The sequence below is a fragment of the Culex quinquefasciatus genome, chromosome 3 (genome assembly GCF_015732765.1).
Source record: "Culex quinquefasciatus strain JHB chromosome 3, VPISU_Cqui_1.0_pri_paternal, whole genome shotgun sequence".
In the NCBI taxonomy this organism is placed as follows: Eukaryota; Metazoa; Arthropoda; class Insecta; order Diptera; family Culicidae; genus Culex; species Culex quinquefasciatus.
In genome coordinates, this window is record NC_051863.1 from 90,131,855 (window position 1) to 90,141,563 (window position 9,709).

Here is a 9,709-nt window from a genome sequence, read left to right on the forward strand (position 1 = left end):
TGAAGAACAGCGCAACCTGCTCGCAGTACATCCGGCTCGAGCGATCCATGATGGAGGAGAACAACACGAACCTGCTGGACGAATTTGTGGACAGTCAGTTGGCGCGGGAGTTCGATTCGTCCCAGCAGCGCCAGCGCCGTGTTCAACGGGTTTGAACGCACCCTGCTGGACACGAGCAACGCCGAGTTCAACGCCCCGCCCCGGAGGTTGATGAGGACCTGGCCGAAATCAACTGGGAGGAGGATGTGACGATCGCGGCCGAGAAACCGTCGAACCGGTTCCGGTTCAACATTTTCGGCAAGCAGGCGAGCGCGGAGTTCAAGACGATCGGCTACGACTTGGGCATTCCGCTGTTGAATCGCTTCCTGCGGCGGTAAGCCCGCGTTAGCCGCATCGACATGCCCGTCGTTACGCTGGTTACATTTCGCTGATGGATTACGACATCGTGCAGCTAAGCCACTCGAAGTTCGCGTGTGCGGCGCTGTTTGCCCGACTGGAACAAGACCAACTTCAGATCAACTTCAAATTGGTGAGGAAGGACGGCGCGGTAGGGACTTCGAATCTATTGTTTAACCATTGAATTCTTTACAGAAAAACTACTCGAAAATCATGACCCTGTACAAGCAATTGCTGACGTACATCAAAAGTGCTGTAACCCGTAACCATTCGGAAAAGTCTATCAACTCGATTCTGGACTACATCTCGACCTCGAAGAACATGAAGCAGTTGCAAAACTTTTACGAGACCACGCTGGAAGCGCTCAAAGACGCCAAAAACAATCGGCTCTGGTTCAAAACCAACACGAAGCTCGGGAAGCTGTACTTCGATCGGAACGACTTCGGCAAGCTCCAGAAAATCCTCAAACAGCTGCACCTATCCTGCCAGACGGACGACGGCGAGGACGACCTTAAAAAGGGAAAGCTGCTGGAAATCTACGCGCTTGAGATCCAAATGTACACCGTAAAACAACAAAAGCTAAAGGCCCTTTACGAACAGTCCCTGCACATCAACTCAGCCATCCCGCACCCCTTAATCATTGGCGTCACCTGGGAGTGCGGCGGCAGGTGCACGCGAAGGCGAGTTCGAAAAGGCGCACACGGACTTTTTCGAGGCGTTCAAAATCTACGACGAGTACGGCTCGTCCCGGCGCACGACCTGTCTCAAATACCTCGTCCTCGCGAACGTGCTCAAGAAGTCTGGCATCAACCCGTTCGACTAGCAGGAAGCGAAACCGCACAAAAACGGCCCGGAAATCCTGTCCATGACGAACCTGATCGTGAGCTACAAGAACAACGACATCATGGAGTGCGAGTCGATCCTGTGGAACAACCGGTACAACACCATGGCCGATCCGTTCATCCGGGAGCACATCGAGAACCTGCTGCGGAACATCCGCACCCAAGTGCTGATCAAGCTTATCCGCCCGTACACCAAGATTACGACCGATCTGCGGGCGCTGTTTGACACGACCGAGCTCGAGCTGACCGTGATCGATCGATGACGACCGTGCGCAGCAGCAGCAGCGCCAGGTCGGCCGCCATGACCGGAACCACGACGGTCGTTTGAGGAAAGTAGCAAGGGATGGGGAGTCAAGCTGTTTTGTGCCACCCCACGTAGTTAATCGGAATATTAATTTCTGTTCACGGAACCGAATTGTATTGACGTATTTATTTAAAGTAAGTCATGAACATTTTAAAACTTAACCGAAATCTAAATTATAATTTATCTTGTTCCAGGAGACTCACTGGAACCGTTTTTGCCGGAATCGATGCCTTCCACAAGGGCATTTTCTACAAGGCCAGGCGCGTGTTCAACGTTGTAAATTAGGCCCTCGATGTGATCGTGAACAGGCGCGTCAACGGGACAATCCTGGTCAAGCGCATCGAGCACGTGAAGTCGTCCCGATGCCGTAAGGACATTCTGCGTCGCGTCAAGGAAAACTGCTCCTGGCCTTGATCTACCTGAAGCGCAACGTGGCACACTACGTGGCGAGCAGGTCATCGTGAACTCTTCCATGTCCGTCTTCCGGATGACCCCGATTCCCGGCGCGATTTCGTCGTGGTGCCGCGAATTCGTCAAGAGTTTAAAAAACATAACCAACGAAACATAAAATTTGTAAATCTACCTGATAATAAATCTTTACGTGTCTTAGTATTTTTTTGTCCAGTTTTTGTATATTGCTTAATTTATTAAAAGGGCGAATTGGCTTTTATTAGTCAATTCGCCCTTTTGATAAATTTGGCAATGTTTACCAAATCAAACCAAAACAATCCCTTAATTTTTCTACTCACCGCTAGAGGTCGCATCGGTCGGTTAATTGAACAGCGACATCTATGTTTGAAGTCTGAACTACTTGAAATAATTCCTGAGATGCGAGTGAAATATTTCTTAGCTCGAGTAGCGCGAATTTTTTGTGTCAAAAGAGCTCGAATTCGAGGCGAATACACGCCAAATTCGAGGCGAATTTGCCTCGATTCGAGCGAGATTCGGCTCGAGTTTAGCGAGCGGTTCGAGCCATTTCGGCTCGAGTCTTTCTTACTGGGTTGTAACGATTCCGCCTTGACAATATTTACAAATTTCTACACTTTCAAATAGGTTTGCTAGAATTTCAGGAAAATTTTCAGCGGCTAATGCAAATAAATTAGTGCATTATTGATTTGTTTAGTTCAATTGTACAGATTTTCGAAGCTTTTTCTTTGACTTGGCTTTACAAAAGTTTGATTTGTTTTAATATTGTTAGTAGTATGCAATTTTGGATGTAATTTTTGCTGCCCCTGATTTTCGGGCAAACTTCGAAGGGAGAAGTGACAAAACTTCAAATAAAATTTGTACCAGCCTTACTTATTCACACTAAACTTTGAATTAATTCGAATTATACGTATTTGTTTTCGAACTATACATTATTTTTTTTTAAATATGTACCCCAGGAGCGATAAAAAAGATTGTTTACATCGTTAGAAAAAAGTGTTCCGAATTTGTAGATTTCAAGGGTCAAAGTTTTTCTTAAAAAACTTGATATAAAATGTTAAAATTTGCAGTTGTTCGATACAGCATTCGAAAGATCGCAAAAACAGCTTTCAAATGAAGATAAAAGCGAATCATTATGTTCAATCATCGATTTTCTATGATTTTTGAATATTGGCCGATCTGTAAACTGTTCCGAATATGAGGGATGACTGTATACAAATATTTTTAAAAATTTAGATTGTTATTATGTTTAGTCTTCCAGCAGATTGTTTGCTAGAGTTTTTAATTTTAGGCTTATTTAATAAAAATAAATTTTACTAGAAAATCACATTATATCATTAAATTAATTTGTATTATTGAAATATAAATGAAAAACAGTCTATATGAAACTTATATTTTCTTACTGTGTATTACGCTTTCTAAAGCAACCAAATTATTACAGAAAAAAAATATCTGGAAACATCACAACTTGTTATGATACTTTTATGTTTTTGTATGATATTTTTCGCCCAATATTTTTCCAGGAAAAAAAATGAACTGGTCGGGATAATTTTATGTTTATGGCTGATATTTTTCCGCACCATAGCATGATAATTTGAAGTTCCCAACACGAACTTTAGTTGATAATTTTTTGATATGCGTAGAGTAAATTATGTTCGCGTTTATGCAGGGGTGTGTTTGATGGGCTTGAGCTAGGTAGATGCGCATTTGGCTGAGGGCGCCTACAGTGCATACATGATTTTTAGGGCGCTGACAGTCACTAACTGGTATGTGAGGCGCTTATAGTGGAAACGTATTTTTAAACTTTCAAAATAAAACAAAATCCTAAAGTACCTAAACATACACATGGTTCTTGATGGTTAAACAAAGCGTAGATTAAATTAAAAAATAAAATATGGTAAATTTACCTATTTTAACAAAGTAGTACTTATATAACGTAAGTTTAATTTTGGGGATTAAAGATTACTATTTTTGCATAAATTTTATTTTTTGGTACGATTTCTGCTGATATTTTTTTCTGTGATTTTGAATCAATATTATTAGAAATTAAAAAAAGTCTTGTCGCAAAAGAACGATACACGCCTGTGAACCCGTTGCCGAAACTGCAAGGTTTAAGAGGGCTAGATTATAAGGTGTTACGTCGATTCCGCATTATCAGAAATAAAAGTTATTTTATGTTTTTGATTTTTTTGCATTCAAAATGTACGCACCTTCCCGCAAATTTATTTTAGGAAAATTTCAAAAATTCTTTAACGGTTAGTAAGGTAATTCGCTTGGCTAAACACTTGCTAGAAAGTCTCAAAGATTTCAAGAACCTATAGGTTTGAAAACATTATTTAGTAAACAAACAGTGACTTTTGCCCTTAACTTACACAAACTTAATTTTTGAAAATTCATAAAATTGACTCTAAACCTAGTCGTAAACCTTTTCTTTGTCCCGTCGTACTCGATAATGAAAATGCCCATCCCCAACGTGGACAAATAAAAATGTTATCATAAAAGATAACTCTATCTACACATAATTAAATTTGATCCATTTTGGAATTGATAATAAAAACTGTCTCTCGCGTATTCAATCCAGAAGTCAGAATTATATATTAACAGGGTATCCAGATCCACGGTAAGTTTTGGAGAAAAAATCTAAGATAAAAGTGAATATTTTTTATCGATTTTAATGTATATATCTATGGAAAAATCACATGAAATTGATAGAAACACGTACATTCATATTTAACAAATTTGTCATGAACATGCCTTGAATGACTTGAACGGGACCATCCATAAACCACGTGGTCACTTTAGGAGGGTATGGTGATTGTCCTCGATCCATACAAAAAAGTTTTTTTGTATGGACAATTGTCCACAAGAGGGGGAGGGTGGTGGAGGTAACAGATTCCCAAAAAGTGTCCACGTGGTTTATGGATGGTCCCAACTTGAAAATAACATATAAAAATCCTTATTCAGTTATCCGAAAAACACAATTACTTAATAAGGAAAGGAGGCAGAATTCCTAAAATAAAGGAATTTCGTCCTTTTTTTTCAGTGTATGGCTTTTGAACTTTATCTTTGCAATCAAATCGGAGAAAACAGATTGACTAGCTCTCAATAACATAATCTGCTGCGATTTAGTATTACCTAAAGCGTCAAATTTCCCAGGGTTACAAAATTCCCGGAAAACGGTAAATTTTAAATTTATCCAAAATTGTTCTTATATTGGTTCTGGTTAATATTCTTCAACAAAATTGTATAAAATAGCAACTTAAATGATCAAATTAAGTGCGAGGGTTAAATAATGCCTTAACTGCTTGAAAAACATTTTCAAGAAAATATATTGATATTCTAAATTTATAGACTATTTCTAAATTTACTAGTATTTTTTTTGCAGTGATATTTTGTCCAATCACAGTCTTTTGACGGCGAGTAAAATGAATCCATGCTTCAAAACCATAACATTGCTATTGAATATGGCTCTGTGAACAGTTTGAGAGAATATGATAAAGAATAATATTGAGACGACGTTAAAATGAAATACAAAATAATGCAGAAAATATGGATGTGTTGGCAAATCGTTTTTCTTGAACAAATCTTACTTCTTTGAGCTCATGAATAAATAGATAAGCATTGAATTCACCTTAAAAATCAGCTTTTTCACCTAAAATATCATTTTCATAAAATCACCTTCTACATAATACGAAGTAGTTTTTTTTAATGATTCAGCTTAATAAATGATTTCGTATAAAAGAATTTTCATAGCAATAAAAGTAGTTCAGTTCATATTAAACCTCTTACGCCCTTGTTGGCTCAAGTTTTTTTTCTTGATATTAAACTGTTAACACTTTTTAACAAATTTACCAATTTTTTTTGGATAACCCTCTCTGAGACATCAATTGATATTTTTTCAATTTTCATCCAATTTGGCCATGGTAAACAAAACCGTAAAAAATATAATTTGATCTTGGCAGAACAGGATACCTAAGTTTTAAATGATATAACAACCAGAATTATAATAGTTAATTTTCATTTCATAATATCGTAATTTTTGTTGCTCAACGAATAAACAAGATCCCAGTTGTGAAAGCTTCAGAAACTAATATTTTTTGAAATATTTATACTTTGATATGAAATTTTCAGGCGAACTGAATGGTTATAAGAACAATAAATTGAAATGAATAAAATAAAATTGAGTTTTTCATTACTATTTTTTGAAAATTTAAAAAATGTGCCAAAAGTTAAGAAAATTATGAAACTATATTATGCGCAATTATCGTTACTTTTAACGGCATTGCTTTATTGAGACAAGAAATTGATATCAAAATTTTATTTAATATCTTTAAAAAAATAAATATGAGCATTCAAAATGTCTCAGTTAACGCTTCCTATTGTGTAACTAAGCGAAATTCGCATATTTCAGCTAGTAACGAACAAATAATGATATTTTATTATGAGAACTTGTTCCGAAAATTGTTCTTAGAGATCTAATTGATAAAGTCTAGATTATACAAAGTGGAATCAAATTAGATAATTTAGAAGAATATGTGCCATTTGCATAGATTATGTATATGTATTAGGATGTAACAAAAATTACATTTTGGCGGGCATTCAGAGGTTTGTTCCGGTGGTCATACTGAGCTCAAATCCCAAATATGAGGTTGATTGGATGTAACAGGAGCTGGCGCTTTGCATTTGAATTTTAAATGGGATTTAACCCGTAAAAAGATTTTTTTTCAAAAATGTAACTTTTTAAGGCACTTTGGCCACTGAAGCGCTTATTTTCAACATCACTGGCGTGTAGGCCCGATTCTTGCACATCTTTTGGTATATTTAACATTGATATTTGGAGCACCCCGGAGCTCGGTACAGACCTTCAAAGTTTAGCATTTTTTCGAAAAATCGATCCCAGCGTAATCAAATGGTGTCTCGGACGCCGCGAGATGCGACGTAAATCTTTTTTACGATTCAGTAGCCAAAGTGCTTAAAAATATAATAAGCATATTGTTTCAATCAATTTTCAGTGACTTTCCAAAGAAAATCTGATAAGATCGTTATAAAATTCTTAGATTCTTAGAAGAAGTTGCACTTGGGGCTAAATATTATATTTCAATTTACCCCTCAAAATTTCGGGAAATAGACTTTCTTACAAGGTGCAAAATATCAGACCTACCTTATTTATCTAGGAGAACTCTAAATAATCACACCGTGTACATTGTACACTGTATGACTTAATTAAAATCAAACTATGTTTCATTTCCCATATTGATTCTCGATCTATAAAGTAAACGAAATCACTTAGTAAAGTCCTCTACTAGAATAAAGTTGCCACATAGAGCGATTTGTTATGAGTCCCTATCACTTCGAAAAAAGCCTAAACCAGAAGCGAAGATCTCTTTCATCAAAAAATAAAACAGCAATTAAAAAATAATATTAATGGTACTGATTTCAAAAGTATTCTTTTTTCAAAGCTTCGGGGTAAATGTTCCGAAAAACTCTACCCGTCAAAAATCATCCTCTGTTAGAGGATAAAAAGAGTAAGTCAGCCAACACAAGTCATCTGTTGGAAACATGTTAACAAAGCGATGCATAAGGTTTGCATGCCCTGTGAGGCTGTTGCTGCGAAGTGGTTGTTCAAGAATGCTACACCGTTAAATACTGTAAGCACAGAGATAAAGGATGAATTGCACGTATTTACAATATGAAAGATGATAGTGTTCTCATAAACATTGATGATCGTGCCAAAAAAAAATAAAACGCATTACGCAAATGAATGACGAATTAGATTTTGCGCACTACCAAACAAATAAAAAATAAAACAATGCGATTGTGCTTTTAAAACGAGCTCCAACATTTTTACCAATTCGGAGTATCGATTCACCTGAAGGGTAGGCTTACTCCTTCAATATGAGAAAGTCATTTGAAATCATTGGTCCAAATTTGATACATTTTGGTGAGCGAGTTGGCTTCTCTCGCTCTTGGGAAACATATAGTTGCGTGAGCACAACAACAAAAATCATTTAGTTAAATAAAAAAACTTATGCATCGCAAGAGTGACAAAGCTAAATTTAAATAAAACAAACAACAAACCATCGCGCAGCGATCGCGCATCGACTTAGCGACTTTGCGACAGACTGCGACAGCACTACCTTGAAACACTGAAATGTTTGGTTGACTTTCCAGAAAGAGTGCATATGACTTGAAAAAAAGAAAAGGGCGCTTCAAAATTGAGCCAAGAAATTGGTGAAACTTGGTGCAAGCCCTTTTATGGTCAAAAATATCGTTTAACTTGAATATTTTTCCTTAAAAATAAATAAATTTAAGCAAACAGCTAAGTAGATGTCATCTACTCAAATCTACCCATAAGCACACCCCTGTTCAATTTTTTCAGCCATAAGGGCGCCTTCAGTCAAATTTTCATATTGAGAATTTCAATACATTTTTAAGTCGTAGGGGCGCCTCCAGTCAAATTTTCATATTGAGAATTTCAATACATTTTTAAGTCGTAGGGGCGCCTCCAGTCAAATTTTCATATTGAGAATTTCAATACATTTTTAAGTCGTAGGGGCGCCTCCAGTCAAATTTTCATATTGAGAATTTCAATACATTTTTAAGTCGTAGGGGCGCCTCCAGTCAAATTTTCATATTGAGAATTTCAATACATTTTTAAGTCGTAGGGGCGCCTCCAGTCAAATTTTCATATTGAGAATTTCAATACATTTTTAAGTCGTAGGGGCGCCTCCAGTCAAATTTTCATATTGAGAATTTCAATACATTTTTAAGTCGTAGGGGCGCCTCCAGTCAAATTTTCATATTGAGAATTTCAATACATTTTTAAGTCGTAGGGGCGCCTCCAGTCAAATTTTCATATTGAGAATTTCAATACATTTTTAAGTCGTAGGGGCGCCTCCAGTCAAATTTTCATATTGAGAATTTCAATACATTTTTAAGTCGTAGGGCGCCTCCAGTCAAATTTTCATATTGAGAATTTCAATACATTTTTAAGTCGTAGGGGCGCCTCCAGTCAAATTTTCATATTGAGAATTTCAATACATTTTTAAGTCGTAGGGGCGCCTCCAGTCAAATTTTCATATTGAGAATTTTAATACATTTTTAAATCCTAGGGGCGCCTTCAGACAAACTTAATTTAAAAATATCGCTCCTCGACTTGGCGACTTTGCGACAGACTGCGACAGCACTACCTTGAAACACTGAAATGTTTGGTTGACTTTCCAGAAAGAGTGCATATGACTTGAAAAAGAAAAGGGCGCTTCAAAATTGAGCCAAGAAATTGGTGAAACTTGGTGCAAGCCCTTTTATGGTCAAAAATATCGTTTAACTTGAATATTTTTCCTTAAAAATAAATAAATTTAAGCAAACAGCTAAGTAGATGTCATCTACTCAAATCTACCCATAAGCACACCCCTGTTCAATTTTTTTCAGCCATAAGGGCGCCTTCAGTCAAATTTTCATATTGAGAATTTCAATACATTTTTAAGTCGTAGGGGCGCCTCCAGTCAAATTTTCATATTGAGAATTTCAATACATTTTTAAGTCGTAGGGCGCCTCCAGTCAAATTTTCATATTGAGAATTTCAATACATTTTTAAGTCGTAGGGGCGCCTCCAGTCAAATTTTCATATTGAGAATTTCAATACATTTTTAAGTCGTAGGGGCGCCTCCAGTCAAATTTTCATATTGAGAATTTCAATACATTTTTAAGTCGTAGGGGCGCCTCCAGTCAAATTTTCATA

The 9,709-nt window shown here is 37.0% G+C and overlaps 1 pseudogene; it reads left to right on the plus strand.

Annotated features, from left to right (window-relative positions):
* Positions 1 to 501: 501 nt before the first annotated feature.
* On the plus strand, positions 502 to 1,568 carry LOC6054527 (annotated as a pseudogene).
* Positions 1,569 to 9,709: the final 8,141 nt, after the last annotated feature.